Source organism: Phacochoerus africanus, chromosome 4 (assembly GCF_016906955.1).
Source record: "Phacochoerus africanus isolate WHEZ1 chromosome 4, ROS_Pafr_v1, whole genome shotgun sequence".
In the NCBI taxonomy this organism is placed as follows: Eukaryota; Metazoa; Chordata; class Mammalia; order Artiodactyla; family Suidae; genus Phacochoerus; species Phacochoerus africanus.
The window spans coordinates 100,472,967-100,493,670 of NC_062547.1; the positions used below are offsets into that span (position 1 = coordinate 100,472,967).

The window sequence follows — 20,704 nt, forward strand, 5'->3', positions numbered from 1 at the left end:
CCCAACACTGACTTTAAAATAACCTCAACTTGGTCCAAAGTGAAATTATTAAGGACTGAGTAGAAACAGTGTAGATATCGAAGGACCTATAATCCTGGTAGTATATATAGCCAAAAGAAAATTATCTTTCTACATATTTGGTTGCTGTTTTTGTAAATACCACACCACCTTTCTACAGACAACTATTATAACTAAGAAAGTGAGGTAAGAGGCAGACAATATAGAAACCATACATTCTTGTGTCTCACTGGAATTTCTCTGATTTTTAGCATTGTTGGTTTGGTGGTTAAAATTCCTTATATTCACCATCATTGTCCAGATTCACAATGCAATCAAGAACAAAACAGGTTAGTCAGGGGCTAGTTTCCTTTAGCCATACCTTTTCTCTTTGAGTTTTACCTATCTACTAGAGCAATATGGGGAAATTTAATCAGTGTAGAAAATTTCTTTTATTACACACTACAGATGTTCACTAAAAGTTTCAATTAGACGAGAATTGCCGTTTGAAATACTTACACATACACAGACACAGCTTTCTCTCCAGACAGAAATGCTACAGAAATGAAAGAAATCATATTCAATGAGTGTGAACAAATAAAACAATGGCCAAATAAAAGGGGTACTAAATGCTGGTATCTGATTACACTGCATCTCTCTTTCCCAATCTAATATTACTATGGAAAATTTCCTTATACAAGCCACCGAACACATAAGCTAACTGATCCAAAATACTCAGAGAAAAGTGTGCTATCTGCTTTACTGTTAAAACGCAACTACCTTGAGAATATAGCATTGACAAAGTTGGTATGAGTAGCTTCATGTGCCCTAAAAAGAAGGATTACTACTATTACAAGTTTCCAAGTATATATTTACAGAGGGAAGCAAAAAATTTATTAAACCAACTTTTTGGTCTTGAAACAACAGATAGGGTGGGGAGAATGGTTTTACAATAGGACACATAAGTCTACTTCTAGTTATACTACTATTTTTTCATAAGAGAGGCATGGCACTGTGTGTGAATATTATGAGTCAAGCTTACTCATCTTAACTAAGAATGAATTAAATTTGTTAGAGTAAAAACCTGAAAGAGAATGAACATGCATGTAATTCTAAGTTGCCATTTTTAGAACGGGGTTTTTCTCCAAAGAGATTTTAAAAACATGTTTCCACATTATTCTATTCAAGCTACTTTCACTTTAGTGCTCTGGTAAGCTGGCTGCTAAATAGAAACAAGGAACAAACTCATTTTCAAAATAAAGTCATCTGTGATTTGACCATAGCATAAGCTACATAAAAAAGGAAGAAATAACTTGTTAAACTCCTGACTGTCAAAATATACTGAAATTTAGATGCTTGTACTTTAAAGAGACACCTGTGTTTGTGCCCCTCCCTATTTTCCTGGTCCAGTTACCACGAAAAGATCAGAAAATTAACTGTAGGGTAATGAAGCCTCATTATATCCAAACTGTCGTTCTGTCCAGGGAAGTCCAAAAAATACAGAAGGGAATCACAGGCTCTGCAGGACCCACAGCCTTCTCATTCTGTAGGTAACTTCCAGGCTGATATGGCTTCAATGTTTTTCCCTACAGACAAGGTATTCTAAGAGAAAGAAACCTCTCCCGCACGCACAATCACAAAATCATACATGCCTGTGGATAGCCTTTAATCACAGGCTAGAGCAGCAGTCAGCCAGTACCCAGAGATGACAGACAATGTGGACTGTAAAAAAGAGTGTCTGAATGGAAGTGGAAAGAACTGAGTTTTATTCCCAGTTCTGTGATTTACTTGTATGGTCTTGAGCAAGTTGCTTAACCTCTGTGAGCCTCTGTCTTTTGTCTTGTTTGTTTTATTTTGTTTCATATGGAAAATAAGAGATAATCAAAAAATTAAAATTATGGCTAGAAAAATAAGAGAACACACAGACCTATCCTTAACTTCGCAGATGAGGACAATAAAGCACAGAGACTTATACCTAGTCACAGGTGATCAGATTGAAAGGGTTATAACAGCTGTTGCGGCTCTAACATTTTGAAATTTAGTGACAAGTCACTTGTGTCCAATATTTGGACCATGTTAAAAAAAGTTCATAATGACCAAATTTAGAAAGATTATTATCTCTTCAAGAAGCCATAAGGAAACACAATCAGGAAGAGCTTCATTTGTTCTAGTAACATTTTATTTTTCAAATTGAGTTTGGAGTGCATGAGTGTTTGTTTCTCTTTGTATACCATTTTTTGTCTAGAATATTTTCTAATCATTTTTTAAGAAACTACCAGAATCCCTTTAACCAAAAGCTGAAAGAAATAAATGAAAACATTTCTCTGGAATTTTAAAGGTCAATGGAAATAGTGTGTGGTTTCAAACATTCTCCTGCTGAGCTTAAAAGGTAAATATCACTACGTCCCCTAATATAAGAAAAAAAAAAGAGTGAAATAGGCTGTAAGTATATATATATAACGATCTCAAATTTCCAGCTTAGTAAAATATTAAAGATACACAAATGGCAGAAAACACAAAATGAACCTTATTATTAGCAGCATGATTAACCCATTTAAGAACACTGAGAGAAATACCTAATAATTTGTACTCTAAACATAAGCCTAAGAGAAATATATTCAATAGTCTCATCAGAGAGCCTAGTGTTTAATCATCAGGGTTCTTTGTTCATTTGTTTTTAGTGAAACAGGCACTGCAATGATTTGCCAAGAGTAAGCAATGGCCTTTCTAAACCTCTTCATGAAATCTACCTGTAAAAACTAAGTGCCTCTGAAACATCTGAAATTTTCCAACAAGAAAGTATAGGTCATTCAGCAAAATATATTTACTGTATACTACCATAATAGCTATTTAATCGTTATCATTATGATGCAGATATATAATGGAAACAGATGTTCCTTTTTCCTTTCAGCAAAACACAGGAAAAGCATAAACTTGCTGATATTGCATGGACTACTACCATAGCACAATAGAGGGGAAAAAAAGACATTAGCACATGACAATATTAGTTTTTACTACACAACTAATTGCATAAAATGTATAACTTGAGATCATTAAATCAATATAATTTTCAGCACTACAGAAGGGAAACAAATAGATTTGTATAACCAGCCTATTTCACATCTGCAGTTGGGAAAATACTTCTGAGAGACTAAGTATATGCAAAATGCTACCACTGCTTTCAGAACACAAGGAGAAGAGTGTGGCTCTGTTTTCTTTGCTCATGTAACATGAATTAGAATGCTGCCTCTAAACAGAACATTTTTCAAACAGTACGAGTATCAACTGGAAGAATCTTCCTGAAAAACAATTTGGCAGTTCATATCAAGAATCTTTAAAAATAGTCTATACCCTCAGGCCAAGTAATTTCCTTTCTAATAATATATTATAAGGAAATAAACAGAGGATGATAAAATTTATACTTTAAATGCTATCTATCATTACTTTATTTACAATAATGAAAAATTCGAAATCTAACTCTCTAGTAGAACTATGATTAATTAAATCATATATGTTAAAACAATATACAGTGATATAACTGACTTTAATAATAATTTCAATTATATAGCAACATTTTCATTGTATAACATCAACTGAAAAAAAGCAGGACACGGTTTATATTTACAGCTATGGGGGGTGTGTGTGTGTGTGTGTGTGTGTGTGTGTGTGTGCAAAATGTCTGGGGAAAAGTCTTAGATTAAGCACACGAAATGTCCCTTCTAACTTTTGCAAGTTCTCTAGTATGAGTAGATACAACTTTTTTAATCAGAAAAAGATTTTTTTCTTTAAACAGTTAAACAATTTCATATCCATGCTCTAATACTCTCTGTCCTTGTCCAAAGTTTCTAAAAATTCTTTAGGTCGAACCCTCTTATAAATATTTATAGGTACATGGACTTAAAGTTATGTTGACATGCTATTCAATCCTCAAATCTGGCATAGAAAGAAAAGTATTTATCAGTCACATAAACAACACATTTTTTTTCCTGAGTTGCATATTTTCTCCTTACAAATTAAAGAAAATTTGTATGGGATAAACACTATAAATGCTTATTTAAGAGCTATTAAAATGATGTTTTCAGTCATGAAGGAAATTTTTCAACTAAAAATATTTCTAAAGCATATTAGGTAGCCTATTAATTGTTCTCCTAATATATGAATAAAAAGTTTGCCATAGCTTTTGTAGGACTCCTAGTTTCATGATTCTATTTTACAAGAAGGAGCTGATTTGTCTTAGGCTATTACTGTCTATTACTTCTAGAAGTCTTGAGGAAAGGTGGGAAGCAGCAAATTCTGGCAATCTGCCTAAAGAGAAATCAATGAAACAAATTAATCCTTCGCAGGCTGCAATGACACAGTAATCCATCATTCGGAGCTGCTTTTATATACCAAATCAGAGAGCAGAGGAAAGAGCCCTGGGGGACATCACAGACAACAACTTACACCAACACTGGGAAAATACTGAGGAATCAGTTTATTTAAAGAGGATAGATTTCAGTTGATTGCCTATTTCATCAAATAAAGATTTTTTTCTTTCACAGTGTGGTGAACTCAAGGCCCGATGACTATATCTTTAGAATTCAGTACCATATATGCTGGCTGACATCAATAGGGGATGAATGTTTTAAAATAATTAGCATCATTAATCAGTATGAACAAATATCCAGCTAGAGTAATATTACTTTTTCCATTAAATTTCCAGGTGTTAAACACATGCTCTGTTTTCAGCAGGGACTAACTGTAAATTCACCTACTAATCTACAACTTAAGTGACCAATTCCTGGTAAACCACATTTGAGCTATTATTCACACACGAAATAAAATCAAATGAGATATGTACAACTTCCTAAGTATTAAGTTTAAAGACATGAAAATTTTAATTTAATCCCTTGTGTTATAAATTCCAATAAGCAATCAAATTATAAATAAGTAACTTGTTTTAAAACAATAAATAGCTCTCTGGCTTATAGTTAACAATGCTGAAAACTAAATTTAAATGTGGTTTCTTTCTAAAAATAAACTTATAATTGATATAGAGCAATACATTTACACTAAATAATGTATTTACATATATACAAATACATATGCATCTAAATTTAGTTGTGCTTATGTAGAAATTTATGCACCTGAGTATATCTTCCTAGAGTAATATATTCTGAGCAGAAGTATATTCCCTAGATGAAAACTAATGACAACAACTATAAAGTTTCAGTGTATTACTACTGTTAAACGTGTGCATCTTTTTCGTGGTTAAATGTGAGGAGTTAGCGAAAGAAAATAATTTTCAAGAAATAAACTAAAACAGACCTGACACAATGGTCCCTGAAATGTTAAAAACCCAGAACATCTAATTACACATCCAAAACAGAAAAAAAAAAAAAAAAGGTTAAATAAATGCTAACTAGTCAATTGTTGAGTGGCATCTTCAATTCTGAGGTCCATGGCCGTATGATTGCAATTCCTGGCCATGCTGATGCATTTTTAATTCAATGCATGTATCTAGTATTTATTGATTTAATAAGGTTAAGGGTATTACATTGTTGCTGCTACTGATGAACTGTCAGCAATGTAATCTACTGAAATCTAACAGGAATATACATTTTAGGGAAAGGGATGGGGGGAGAGAGAAAGCAAATAGCTACATATATGTAATCCCTTCAAAACCCACAACAGTGGCAAGAGCAAAGCCCCTCATCTCTCAGACTACTTTGGGCTCCAGACACTTATTACTAAAGACCTTGGTCATCAACTAGCTGAAGTCACAATGAAGAGACTGTAACAAAGTCTTGCAGGTAAATCTTCAATATTAGGGAAGGCAATGACTCATCTCCTGTATCTACCCTCTGACCTCTCCTGAAAGGTTTTAAGTTGCATGCAGGCCCAAGCCCACACACACACACACACACACACCCTTACCCTCTCACCTGAGTTTAAAAAAAGCCCTTCAGCATTTTCCTCTTTCTGGACCCTACCATTGTCCACAAGCATCATTAGCATGCAGGCAGTCAGAAAAGGGGAGCATTCACTTTCTTAAACGCAATTCTGCCAAAATACAACCAAAGAAGAGACACTTTAAAGGGTATTTGAAAGATAGAAGTATTACAGGATCAAGAATCAGAGAATAGAAGAAAAATCCAAAATCCACCAAAGTTGTTGAAACAAACATTTTGGGGAATGTTAGAAAGCTTTTTGCACTGCTGTGCTACCCTGCTTGTGGGCTTATTTCCTCAACCTAGACACCTGGGAAGCATGTTGTGCTCCAGCTTTTTCCTGACTTTGAAGAAATGGATAATCTAAGGAGCAGTGCTGGTGCTGGGGTCAGTAAAACTATGCTAATTGGTGAACCTAATTGCTTCAAGCAGTCCTGCCTCTAAACAGGGAGAGCACAGTTGATGGAGTCAGTCTGTTCCTAATAAAATGAAGAAGCACTGAATTAAATTCCCAAGGAAGGCACTATAAAAGTTTCCACAGTGTAACCAAATGACTTCACCTATGCCATTACCCCTAAGATGACATGTTTGAAAGAAAGCAGATCCCAGTCAGGCTCCATATTCATAAATTGGCTGAGTTTAGGCCAGTGAATCTGGATTGATTTAAAAAGGCTTTTTCATCCTTCCAATCAAATGAAGTCACTGTTAATTAGATGCTTTCTGTTAACAATGTCACTCTTCTCCACATTACCTGCTCACACTTGCAGCGCCTCTAGTGCAACATCTGGAGCACCAGTTCCTCTGCAATCAGTCCTCGAAAGTTTGGCTGGAGGGTGGTGAAATTTCCGTTTTTCAATTCCTGTCTGAAGGAAGATACCATCAGTACACTAGTGGCGAGATACAGGGCAACTCTCTAAACTGAGAGATTATAAAACAGTCTCTGGGAAAGCTCTCTAGATCTGGTCTTCCAAAAATATTTTTTATGAACTACACAGCAGCGTCTCTGTGCTGTTTCTGCCCTGAAGACGGATGTTTTCAAAGATAACACAGTTAACTCCCACTGACTTTACAACTTCTTAAAAATCAAGCTCCTCCTTAGACTAGAAAATCGCATTTGAGGTTCCCCAGCCTTGCCCCCTACCCTCTCTCAACCCAACACCTGAAAAGGACCAGCTGCCCAAGGACGTGCAAACTTTGGGGCGAAGGCCGCAGGACTCTGCGCTCTCTGGCCAAAGAAAGGAGACCAGAGCAGCCAGTTTGATTCGCAAAAGCGGTCTCGCTCGACGGTGGGTCTGCGAATCTGACGAAATTAGGCGGAGGCCGTCTCACTGCCTGTGGGACCACTCCATAGAAGTTTGCAGTGCCCACCCCAAGGGGCAAAAACCGCCAGGGCCGGCCGAGGGCGCGGCGGGGAGCGTGCGCCACCCCCCGGTCGGGCACGGCTTCCTTCTTGAATCTTCCTCTGCGCGAGCCCGAGACTCGTCACTCCGGCCGCTCGCGGAGTGGGAGCATTCAGCGTCCGGGAAAGCGCTGCCCTTGGGCTTGGAAGAAGACTAGACGCGCCCACGCCGCGGCCCAGGCCCTCCGCCCCTAGGGGCGGCCCCCCTTGCGTTGAGCCTGGCCGCCAAGCCAGCGAGCGAGGCTTCGTACCCGGATGTGGGCCTTGCTTCCGGGAGCTGCTCGGGGCCTAGTTCCCGGCCTCGAGAGAAGGAGTGGGAGTGGGAGGGCCCCCGGGAGGGGCCCCGGGCCCCTATCGGAAAAAACTGGTGTGCAGAGCGCAGTATTCGTTCGCAAGGGAGCGCCCTTGTGAGGCGAGGAACGGAGGAGACGCTGGAGTAAGGGCCCTAGACGGCCGTGGGGACGTTGCGGACTTCGGGCAGGTTCCTCCTGGCCGCCCTCCGGGCCAGCAGCGCGAGGGCCACGCTGATCCGAGGGCATAGGCTGACTAGCGGCCGTCACTGTCACCTCAGGACCCCGGCTGTCTGAAGGCGACAGGCCTTCAGGAAAGCCTCGGGGACCCGCCACCAGGTCACGCACTTCATCACAGGCAAGGAGCTCTTGACCGGGAGTCGCCGACCAGGGCATGGACCTGGACCTGGGACCCTGTCCCTGATTCGGGTGCTCTAGGACCTGACCGCCGCCTTGGAGTCGCCCCCGGCTGGGGCTGCGAAAGGGATGGGAGGATCGACGGCTAAGCGACCGTGCGTCTTGAATTCCTACACATTACAGAGGGCAGGACCACAGTAAATGAGGTTAGACAGAACCACCCGAGACGGGCACACTCTGCGAGTTGAGACACTTAATTGCTTTTCTTCAAATCTTTTACCCCAGAGCTTCACCCTGTGACTATGCAAGCCTTCTCGGCAAGAGGGTTTGGGTTTGGGGAAATGAAGTTTCTTGGGACTCTTTCATCCCTGTTATGTGGGCTTAGGGAGGAAGGCAGACAATAGCAGCAGCCGAAACACCTGAGATCTCTCAATACAATAAAATATGGACGGTGATTGGAGTCATTTCTCCTTCTGTTTCCAGAGGGAGCTCGAAACCGAAGCAAGACGGGTATCCCTTTCCTAAGTATAAAGCAGGATACTCGCAAAACCTGCGAGGAACACCACCAAACGGACCTGGAGGAGGTCCTCCTTTGCAAACAGAAAAGGCGATCTGATTTTTTTCATTTTCGTGATGGGCTTGCGCGGTGTAATACATTCCTCTGACCCTCTGGAGACTAAACTACAACTGAGCAAAGGGAGGTCGGGTGAAGGAATGGGAGGGCACTGAGGACACAGCAGCGGGCGGAAGTCTGGGTGGGTGGTGCGCAGAGGCGCCTGGGACCCGAGGCGGGACCCAGCTGCGCGCAGGTAAATCCCAGAACGCCCTGCCCCAGGGGTCTGGGCAGACAGAGAAATACGCCGCCACATGCTGGGGCTGCTGTGCTCTGGATCTGCGTTTCGGGGTGATCTACACACACAAAAATAAATAAATAAACACACAGAGAGAGGCGCGTGCCTCTCCCTCCTGGTGCTGGGGTCCCTCGGAGGTTGTCCAGGCATCGGAACCCCCGCCAGTGTCCGCCCGGCAATGCCACTTGATCATTTCGCTCTCACAGGATAAAGGACAGCCCTGGATGGAGAGCAGACGAAGGTGCCTGCCTGTCTTGCAGGGTAGGGGCTGATAGAGTGGCCCAGTCGTCGTCCTCCCGTTCCCACCCCCCCCCCCGCCCCCCGCCGCCCGCTGTCGCGCAACAACCCTCTGCCAGCCAGAGCTGCGCGCCCTGGTGGTTCCTGGGCGCCCCAGCCCTGAGAGCTAGGGCTTACCCCTCACTAAAGCCTTTAGATACAAACAGCACAAGTGTCGCTTTTTCTGCCTCCAGATCCTAGTCTTTTCCTCCCACCAAGCAATGACACGCTGGTGTTTGGGGTGGTTGTTGTTCTTTTAAAAGTATATTAAAGGATCATTGGCGTCTCCCCGTCAAGTCATTACGCCTTTATCCCCATCAATTAACCACACCTCAGAGGTCTGCTATTAAGAGCTAAATTGAGCTGCAAGAGTAGGTATCCCGTTTCAGGCAGATGTTGTCATCTCCCGCTGAGATAAGCGGCCGGCGGGGCCGACTCTCAGCTTCCGCAGCGGCCCGAGCTGCGCTTGTCCAGGATAAGGACTCTGGACCGCGAGGCTAGAAGGGAGGTCCCCGCCCAACTTTGCGCTGATACCCTAGGAGCCGGAAAACAGGAAGAAACTAGCTCTCTGACCCCAACCGCTGTTCATGTCCATGGGAAGTGCCTCCAGACTTATTGCCAAAGAAAACGCCAAGAGCGAGCCGTGCGTCTTTGCGCAGAAAAGTAGAGTGGGAAGTGTTTTCTCAAACCCAGCTCCCAGGTAGAGACCCAGAAGGGGGATAGGGGAGTTGTGGGAAGAGAACAAAGTAATGACTTTGGCTGGCAGCCCTCTGCTTTCTGCACACTCCACTTTCTTTTCCCGACACTCAAGCCTCCTTCCTCGCTGGTCTCAGGCCCCCAGAACCACTTGGGAAGAAGGCACGATGCTATGGAAATGCTGAATATGAGTGAGACAGAAACGTGGCATTTAGGACAAAGGAGATTCACTGGGAAGCGCTGTGGCTTTCCACCCAGATGTCTTTTCACTCTCTCTCACACAGTCACTCCTGAGGAGTTGAAGCATGGCTGTCACTGATGGCTGGGAGACCCTGGAAGGCTGAGGGAAGGAGGGAGCAAGAGGACGTGGCCCTCGCTGCAGTTACAGGGCTTTCCTCCTGATAGTGGCCACAATAAATTTAGCCAAGGCTAAAGGGGATTAATTTCCCAGCATAATCCAATTAAAAGATTTCTAAAGTAATCTTTTACGAAAATGAAAAAAGTGCACAGCTAAAGAGGGGACTGGTTTTGATGACAGTGATTTATCACCTCAGCACAGCATGCACTGTTCGCCATCTCTCCTGCATGGGACTTGACCACAGCATCCCACTGGTGCCTCTGGTCCAAAACCTTAGCCTTTCTGAAAGACAGCCATCCATCATGCCAACCTGGACAGGAGATAAAGTGCAAAGGACTGGTGTTGCTTACAAGCACCACAGACCTTTTTAAGTGCTATTAGATTTATGGTCTCTTTTTCCGACGCCCATCCAAAGTAATTAGCACATATGTTCTAAATAGATGATAGTTTTGTGAGCAATAAAGCAATTACCCATCGTTGGAGCTGACAGTTCTTCCAACTAAACTCCAACCAGCAGCTAATTGGAAAAGTCATTTCAGCTCCATTGTCTGCAATTAGTCCTGCTAAACTACTACACCCCAACTAGCTGGTTTGAGGTTAATTTATTCAGTGTTTTATTTGCACAGGCAAACCATTGCCACGAAGGGACTTGCCTTTTGCCCCTCTGGACTGCGTCCTGGGACTAGAGGAGCAGGTGGGAGTGAGAGGCCAATATTTGGGGGCCAGGATGGTTCCCAGGAGAGGGATCGCCTGGCTGCACCCTCAGCTCCAAGGTCAGTGTCCAGTGAACTAAGCGCTGCTGACAGAGAGAGCCATTGTTTCTCCTGCTGGGCAGTAACTGAAAGGAACTGCTCAGTTCTCAGTTCATGCTAGCAAAACCTTAGAGTTTAAATTAAAAAAAAAAAAAAAAAAAAAAAAGTCAGCATAGAGGAGGCAACTGAGTTCTGAGTGCACCTTTCTTGCTCCACATCCAGTGGTGACCCTGGGCCACAAACCTAGTCCCTGAGAGATAAAAGTAGACACAGACTCACCAAAACAGCAAAATCCTGAGCCCTCAGGCAGGAGAGGGTTCCTCCAATTCTTAGAGTGATTGGGGAATGAAAAGAGTTGAAAGGTCAGGAAGACCTGCTTCTGCCTTCAGTCTCTCTGGGTGCAAAGTCACTATCCCCTTGAAACTGAGGTTTTTCTAAGAATGTTTTTCTTCACTTTTTCTTTTCTCCTTCCTTCTTTCCCTGTCTTTTTCCTTTCTAAAGTTAAGCCCAACACGTCCAAGATTTGTGCACAGTGAGTGGAAAAAATGTGTTAAATGTCAGTTTGACGCCCCACCGGAGCTTCCAAATATCCAGCGGCTGGGATTCTTCTACTTAATTTAATCTTTATTGGACGGGGCAGCTCCTACACCCCTATTCACCAGAAAATCCCAGAAAGAGATCCATTGGGGTTCAGAATTGAGGGCAGGAAGGAGAGGAGTTAAAGAGGGATAATCCTTTCCTACCCAACCTCGAACTTTGGAACTTCAATCTCTGGTAGGCTGGAGGCAGGAGGGGAAGGGGCCCAAGGTCCCAGCCCTGATAGCCAAGGGTCTCCGTGATCTGGAGCAGGGGGCGGGGAGGTTGGCAGGTTGAGATGAGAACTTGTAGCCCTGGTAACCAAGTATTCCCTTAAAGGAATTTACAACAAAGTGTCCCAGGCTCTGGGAGCAATGTGAATTTTACTTAGAAGAACATGGAACTGGGGGTTGGGGTGGGGAAGGAGGGTGAACGGGCTTCTTAGGAAGTAAAGCCCAATGCCTTCAGTCCTAGAAATCAAATGTCCTTTTCTGGATAACCATGCATACCTCACAACCTGAGGGGTGTTTCTCTTTTATGAAGTACATGTAACAATGCCTAAGCAGGTTTATTTAGATAGTATCATAGTCAGCATGTGAGACTTACTAAAATAATTCTCATTTCAAAACAAATTATCATCAGTTACTCAGCTTCAAAGATTTGGAAGTATGTATCTATAGCCAGAAAAACTTTAAAACTGTCTAATGCCAGGCTTTTGTTTTCCACTTATTTATTGTGTTTTAACCAATTAAATGCCAAGAAAAACCAAAAAGTAAAAATACTGGAGAGAAATTGAAAGTAATGGTCTTGTCTTACACCGTCACCTCCCACCTGTCACACAATCTCTACGCTGTGAAGAGAAATCCTCCTGTCAGTGTGACTTCTAGTTGAAAACGGAAAAGAAATAAGATGTCTTCACTAAAAGACTTGGCCATCGTGTTCATAATTATTTGCTTTTGGGGGGGACCTAAATACGACATCCCAGAGAATAAGGGCAAGAAAAAACTGAAAAAATGGGTCAGCTGAAAGTATCATCTGGACTTGATAAAGATTTCTAATGTGAGTGTCTGCATACTTATGTGTAAGGGCAAAATAACCAACCCAATCAAACCCCCAACCCAGAATGCATGGGAAGCATTTACATAAACATCCATGCACCCTGAAAAATGTCTAAGCACATGTGTGCAGAGATGTAGTCCTAAGGCAAGCTCAGCTCGCTGTCTGCACACATGTATTCACTTCTAGAGTAAAGGCATTTTCATTGCTCCCGTAGTTTCTTTCCATTAAGAGCGATTAGATGGTGTCTATTCAAAGTTGCTGATCCAGAGAGAAAATAAGAGTAGATAAAAGGAGATTTCAAGTGACCTCCTCGTCCCTTTCACACCAACCTGAGCCCTAGAATAGCCAAGGATCAACTAACACAAAAGCCCTTTGCTTTTTCTTTTCAGCTTCAAAAGATTTCATGCAAATGGTTAACAATAAAACATAGAACTATCATTGAGTTTTGTTAGATCATGCATTTGGAATACTTTATTAACTCCTCCCACAGATGAACTAGGTTTATTATCCACCACCTCTGAAGTGGGTAAATAAAATATACATAGCATAACAGAGGGCATAATTATTTACTGCTTCATGTGGTTTGTATCAGTGGTGTACTATGCTCATTCTTTGTCATTTAAACTTTACCTAAACCTTCTCTCCCCTACTGATGTAGGACACTGTAATAAACATATCTTTCCACTGACAGTTGAGAAGGAAACATTAGGTTTATTATTTACATCAAACTTCTGATAGGTAAAATAGGGTCATAGCATGACTACAGTTACCAACAGATCTGCTAGCTTTGTGAGCCAATACTTTTCCACTAGTTTAGTTTACGTTATAGGCAGTAAAGAAAGTGGCGTGTTTGAGCAGTTTTTATTCAGTGAATGTCCAACTCAGATCTGCTTTTGATGAGCTAATCCTGTAGTAAAAGAAATAGGTGCTCTGACAAGTTACTATGAAGGGAAATTATTATATAGTAGTTAATTGCATTGTCAGAGTACTTTAACAAGCTTCAAAGTCATTTCACAACTTCAACTTTTCACCCAAACCCAACTCATTTTCCCTAGGAAGAAGAGCCATACCTTATTCTTCACTCAAGTCGGGCATTTAAAATAAATACATTTTGTAACACAAAGGTCTCCATTTCTTTCTTTTTGCATAAATGCATTTAAATAACTAAAGCTTGATTTTTTACAAAAAGTAAATATTTGGCCCTGGCTTCAGTGCTAGGAATGACTGTCACTTTTCCTTCTATAAAAGGCTTGATTTGCATCCAAAGGTCAGCACTTGCTTTCCTGCCGTTTTCCCTTGGCAACTCCTGGCCCTCTAACTGGGGGCCCAAGCAGAAAGAGGAACTGCTTCCCTTATCTCTCTTTTCCAAAACTCGTGCTTGAACTGGCCAGTTTGTGACAGAAAACTAAACTGCTTTTTAAGGTAAAGCACTTCTTTCTGGGCATTTCGACCCAAAGGTGACAAAGAAGAAATGCCCAGGCAATATCAGAGTGATAATGAGCGCGCCAGCCTGCCGAATCCATGCTTCAACTACATAGGCAGGTTGAGAGCAGGCAGTCCAGCAGAAGCCCTCCCAACTTGGCCTTTCCACCCTTGTCTTCATGTTGACAAAGGCCGAAACCAGCTGTAGCCACAATTCAGATTGAGTTCAGTCTTGAAAGAAAGGGTTGTTTCTGACATAGGCAGGGCTTTTGTTTGTTTGTTTGCTTGTTGGGGGTTTTGTTTTTAAATAATCACAAAACATTAGGCAGGCGTTCCTGGGCCTCTCACCACCCTTTCCTTCAAAAGATCTATGCAAGACCATTTTAAAATACATCTTCTTCAACTTCGTTTTACACAGCCTTAATCTCACACCAAGGGAGACTAATTGATTCGGCACCTTTAAAATAAGCTCTTTGGGAAAGGTCTGCAGTAAGATTAGAAGTACTGACCTTTCTCCCAACGATTGCAGGCATGTTCATCTCTCCAGATGGGCTTGATAAAACAGGGTTATTTCTGTTCTGTGGTCTCTCTAAACAAAATAATACCTTTTTTAATGATTTATGGGGCAGGGATGAGATATAGGAGAAAATTTTCTACACACATGCAGTTATTTGCAAAAGCTCTAGGTTCTCAAACTATATGTAGAAAACATTTTTACAAGGCCACCTTCTTTTTTTTTTTTTCAGGGTGATTTACCAAAAATGCAAAACAAATGATCTGTTGAGTTTGGGGAGAGCAAAATACTAATATCAACGAGGTCATTGGATTAGCGAAGAATGATTCCAGTCTTAGAGGAAAGAAAGGTAGTGAGGATTGGGGCGTTAATCAGCTAGACAGACTGCATGGATCCCAACTCTGGTGCCTGGAATGCAAGTCATACTTTATGTGCAGCCCCAGACCTCTGCTTCTCTCCTTCTCCCACGAGGCCACAACTGTTTATTGGCTGTCCAGCTAAGCGAGAGCAAATGTTGTGTGGAAGCCTTTTGATAAGTAATTATGGCTGAGGCTGAGCCATGATGCTAGCAACCCAAAAGGGATATTGTAAGCCTGATTCCCCTCCCTAAGCGGAGGGGTAACTTCTCATGTCATAATGGAGACTTTGCATTGAACTGGCCTATGAGGGTGGAGGACAGAGGAAGACTTGAGAAGTGAGGCCTGGTAGTCCAGGCCCTGGACTACAAGGATGTCGTTTGTTACTGGTTCAATTTGGCGCATTGATGCTGAGGCCTGATGCACCCTGTGTTTAACCAGGAGATAATGATTACAAGGCTTTTCCTATATACTAGACTCAGCAGGAAAGAGACCTTGGAGAGGGCTGAGCATATACGGCCACCATGCTGGCAGTCTCAATTCGTGTGCCGAGACAAGGGCCACAGTGGGTCTGGATCCAAGAGGCAAGTACAGAGGCTGAGACTCAGTTAGAGGTCCTCAGAAACAAGGGAATGGGTGAGAAGGGAAGGAGGAAGATTTGGAGAAGAAAGGACAAGTGGAAGAAAGATGGAAATTCCAACTGTTTTTCTGCTTCTGCAGCTGAATGTGAGTGTGGATAGTCACAGTTTGAGGACCCACCTGGTCCCACAAAATACGATCACTTTTCTGTTAGGTGCCCTCCCCAGCAACAACAGTAATCATTATCTCCTGGTTAAACACAGGGTGCATCAGGCCTCAGCATCAATGCGCCAAATTGAACCAGTAACAAACGGCATCCTTGTAGAGAGAAAGTCAGGGCTCCCACCAGGACCTGAGCTGACCCCTCAGTCCCTCCACAGAAGCTATTTGCTGCAGGTGGGGCTGTGAGTACAAGTGGAAGAGTTCTGCGGCTGGGGAACACACGGTCCAGAAGAGAGACTGATCCCAGAGTGCCCCTGGGGCTGGACGAGTCGGAGAGGGGACCAGTGCCTCTCCTCAAAAAGCCTAGGTTTCTTTTTGCCGCTCTCACGACAGAAAGTTGGCGCATATACCCTGCAGGAGTTCGAACTGTCCCCCTGCTTGGAGAAGCTGAAGATTTCCATAGCTGCGGGCACCATCACCTACTGCCGCACCTCCTTCCTTTAGAGGCTAAGGCGGAGGGCTGGATCCCTCCCTCCCTTCCGCCAGAGAGCCGGAGGCTCTGACTGATGCCACTCGAGGCTCCGCTTCTTCCATCCCCAGGGTCACGCCAGATCCCACGGGCCTCTTCCAAGTTTGGAAGCCCAGAGTGGGGGCTGGCAGGAAGAGCCCACAGTGATTGTGAGTGGGCACCGCGGGTCTCGGGGAGTCTCAGCTCTTCCTCCAGCCACGCCCTCCGGCTAGCCTGCAAGGCCGAACTGAGGCCGTCGAGGCTTTGCTGGTTCCTTCCTGCGCCTACCCAGCCCCCGGGCGCGCCCCCCCGCTCCGGCGTTGGCTCCCCCGCCCCCTGAGCCCGCCCTGCACGCCCTCTGACGCAAACGCGCGCCCCTGCCCAGCGCTGGGCAAAGCGCCCCAGTAGGTTTTAATTGAGGCTCTTCCTCTCCTACACACCCGCTCGGTCCTCACCCCTAGGGAGGTGACCCCTCCTCGCCCCCAGCCCTCTTGCCGCGGTGCGAGGAGTGTGCCGGGTTGTGAATCTGGCTCTTTCCCTGCCGCCGTCACCGCGTGTTCTCCGCTGGGGAGGGCGGCTTGGTGTCCCTTTTAATCCGCTGACACTATCGCCCACATCAAACAGGCGGCCATCGATCGCGTTACGTTAGGGGATCCCGTTACAAACGGCGTCCGCTGTTGTGCTGCAGGAGCCGAGCTCACCAGGGCATGGTTGAGGCCAGGCAAGGCGCAGGCGACAGGGCCAACCCGGCCGGACTCCGAACCCAATTCCATCGAGGCTCAGGCTCCGGCGCAGGAGGGGCCGGGGGGGGGGGGTGCACGGATTGTCGGCAGCAAAGATGCCAAACCTGCTGATCCGCTGCTCCAGTCCTCAGCCCCAAGCTGGAGGACTGCAGCGGTTTCCCGCCGCTGGGGGGGGGGGGGAATGGGGGTGGGGAAGACCTATTTTGAATTTGGACTGAAGCTTGGTGGGCGAGATCCTCAGTTCCAGGGCGGCCCCGCGAACGCGATCCCTGCCTCCACGCCGCCGTAGGACAGAGGGCAGCTCCGGAGCAGGACCTGCGGAAAGTTCTTCTCGTCCCGCCCTGGCTAACTGGACTGCGGCCATGGCCTGCAGAAGCCATGCGAGCAAAGGCTGCCTCCCGGCCTGTCCGCGTTGCCTACCCCGAGTTCAAAAGAAACGATAATCATTGCGTTACTTGCCTGGTAGGGCAGGACTTGGCCGAGTCTCGCTTCTGGTGCCCACGACTCGCGGTCCAGAGTCCGAGGGCGGCTGGGCCGGAGGGCTGGGCGTCCAGGGCGCCTCCAGTTCTCTGGAGCTTGCTCTCCTTCCTCCTTCCTCTTCCACTCGCTCCGTATCTCTCCACGTTCTCTTTGCTTCTCCCTGTCTCCCTCTCCCTGCCTGCTTTCTCTGCCCTCGACTGCCTGCCTTTGTACTACATGAGGAATAAAATTTAGAATTTATATGTAGAAAGCTTGTTCTTTTTCTTCCTTCTTTTCTTCTCTCCCTCTCTCTCTATCTCTGTCTCTCTTTTTGTCTTTTAATCGTGTTCATTTCACCTTTTAACTGATCAGGAGACATGAGCGCGTTTATTTGAGGAGAGGAGAGAGGGCAAGGAGCCCTCGCCGGCCCCGGTTGCCTTCTTTCCATCAGCTGCGTACAATGGGCCGCCGCTTGCAGATTGCATTGACTGTCTCTTCATTATTCGAGCTGGAGGGGCTGTGGGGCAGACACGAAAAAGCCTTTATTCTGCTATTTAAAATCGTCGCTCATCACTAAGCGGTCGCCGACTCCTGACTTGCAGGCTGGAGAGACCGGGAAGCGCAAAACGCACCCCAAACGCGCAGCGCTTCCTAAACCCCTCCCTGATGAAATTTAAAGTGAGAACGAGTATTAAAAAATAAACCCAACCTCTGTCGATACAGCGTGGCCATTTACTCTCACCTTTACCTGAGGGCGTGTTGAGGCTCGGGATGCTGGAGCTGAGACAAACTTTTACAGTCTCCCGAGTCGAGGGGCGGGCGGGCTCGCGCAGCTCCCACCCCCGGCGACAGCAGCAGCGGCTTTGTCACTCCGCGCCGATCCGCGCCCGCCTGAGCCTGCCTAGGGGAGCGATCTCAAAACGAGGGGGGGTGCGAGTGTGCGATTGGAGAATATGTAACTAATAGAAGTATCATTTTCCCCCAGTACGATCTTTCAAGGAAAAAAAATCCATTGAAAGAATTTTCAAAGTGCTGTCTCCGTTTGGAGAAAAGGCACAGGCTGCCTGCCGGGAGGGGAGGAGGGACCCGACTGTGCGTCTCCCCGGCGCGGCTCCCGTCCGCTAGGTGGCAGCCGGAGCCAGCGATTCCTGCAGGCCTCGCGGCGGGACCCTCTCCTCCTGCCCGCCCCTCCACCGGCGACCAATCGCCTTTGGGAATCTCTCTCTCTCTCTCTCTCTCTCTCTCTCTCTCTCTCTCTCTCTCTCTCTCTCTCCCCCTCTCTCTCTCTCTCCCTCCCTCTCTCCCTCCCTCTCTCCCTCTCTCCCTCTCTCTCTCTCCCTCTCTCCCCTTCTCTCTCTCTCTTCCCCCCTCCCCCCTCTCGTTTCTCCCCTCCCTTCCCCTCTCCTCTCCCCATCTCCCATCTCTTTGCCTTCTTCCTTTCTCGCTCACCCCTTTCCGTCTTTCCCTGGGACTCAGACTTGGCCAGCAACTCCCCCCCCCCGACCGCCAACAATATGAGAACTTACTACTGTTTTATTAATAATTATTGAAGCTTTGTTTGGAGTTTGGAACAGCCTCAGGATACCAAAAAGGAAAAAAAGAAAAAGAAAGAGAAGAAGAAAAAATCGGATTGACTGGAAAGTTTATTTTTAAAATCATCTTTGGGATGAAGAGGAACCGTTGATTCGGATTGATTTTGTGGAAATAGCTGCAAATTCCAAGAGTGTGTTTTCTCGTAATTAAACCTTTAATTTTAAAACCAAAACATACATTGGACCAAAAAATAGAGAGTCCCTACTTTGTTTCTTGAAGGAATATAAAATGAGCAGAATGCACTCTTGGCTTGTGCTTATATGTGAAAGAAGAAAACAATCCAAACCCAGAATATTTCACGAATCATTAAAATGGTGAGAGTTTAATTCCCATTTAAAATGTTCCTAACATTTTCAATGACACTTCACGCTCATAAAACCTAATTTTAAAAACTTTTCAGGAGAAAACAAATAATGTCCCTTCGATTCTCTTTTTACCCATTGCAAGGCATTCTTCCCTTCGCCATCCCTTCCCCCTCTGGTGCTCATGTGCGTGTGTGTGTGTGTGTGTGTGTGAGAGAGAGAGAGAGAGAGAGAGAGTGCGTGTGTGTGACCATAGACGACCCATACTAATCAGGTCTCAGAGTAAATAGCAGCGCAGGGCGATCTCAATGTAAATTGCGCTTGTCAGAAGCACACCCCCCTCCCTCACTTTCTCTCCTCCTCTCTACGCCATTCCCGTCTGTAGTAGCCTAAGGGGGGGGGGGGGGAGAAAGAAAGGAAAAGAGGAGGGGGGAGGGGCTCTCCAACCAATGGCGTGCGGGAGGCTTGGCTAACCTTAGCCTCCCATTTTCTCTCCCCCCGATTCAGGGCTCTGACCAGTCAGTCGCCTTTGATTATCAGGTTGCCAGCAAGCCCTTCTCTTGGCTCCGTGACACAGAGCTCCATATAAGGCAGCGATCTCCATAGAAACGTGTCGTTTCAATAGTAGTGTCAAAGTTCACATATACAGACATTCGCGCAGATCCCCCTTTCGGAAACACTGCTCTGCGAGTCCTCCCGTTTAAACGCATTCAATTTTGGGGTCTCTCTCTTCTCTCTCTCTCTCCCTCTCTCTCTCTCCCTCTCTCTCTCTCTCTCCCTCTCTCTCTCTCTGTCTCTCTCTTCCGCCTCTCTCTTCAATCTCTTTCTCTCTTTTTTCCCCCTCTCTCTCTCCTCTTTCCCTTTCTTACATTTCTATTAGTTGTTTCCACCGTATTCTTCTTCTTTCCTTTTTCTCCCTCCTCCTTGTCTCTTTTACTCCATTCCTGCAGAGGAGTGAGGGCTAAACTTAAGGAAAAAAAAAAAAAAGAGGAGGAGGAGGAGGCACCCCCTTCGTATTCTTATCGTTATTTTATACATATATGATTTTTTTTGGAGGGAGGGTGTTGGTTCCCGGCTGAAGAGCACTTATTTAAAATACTAAAAAAAGAACATTTTGGGCGATCTCCAGGGTTTTTTTAACTAGCTCTGTGTGTTATAGCAGAAGAAGCAGAAGAAGGAGCAAGAAAGAGGAAAGAAGAGGATTATTTATTCGACCTACTTTGGATGTCTCTTTCGCTTTTTTTTTTTTTTTTTGCAATTCTTTTCTTCTGATTTTATTTTTTCTATTTCGCTGTGAAATCGTCGCCGGCGTGAATTATCTCGTATTTTTTCTCCCTCCGTCACCTCCCGAAAGAAGAAGGCAGCGAGAGCCCGGCGCCACCCGCACAACAAAAAGAGCAAAGTGTGTGATCCTCCTCGCTGGCTGCCTTCTGCTCTCCAGCGCTGCCTTCCTGAATGGCTGGCTGCGTCCGGCCCTGGACCTGGCCCCCCGACACCAGCGCGCCCTGATCGCCGCCGGCAGCCT

At 45.1% G+C, this 20,704-nt stretch overlaps 1 long non-coding RNA gene across 8 annotated transcripts in view; it reads right to left on the reverse strand.

The window, feature by feature from the left end:
- Positions 1-18,390, reverse strand: part of LOC125126167 (uncharacterized) — a 150,329-nt gene extending 131,939 nt beyond the window's left edge. For 3 of the 8 annotated variants that reach the window (XR_007134535.1, XR_007134528.1, XR_007134529.1), the window contains exons 1-2: positions 7,087-7,288; positions 6,679-6,790 (exon numbers count right to left, since the gene is read on the reverse strand). This is a non-coding gene — a long non-coding RNA (uncharacterized LOC125126167). The other 5 variants (XR_007134532.1, XR_007134533.1, XR_007134530.1 and 2 more) reach the window with 5 other exon arrangements.
- Between the last annotated feature and the right edge of the window lie 2,314 nt (positions 18,391-20,704).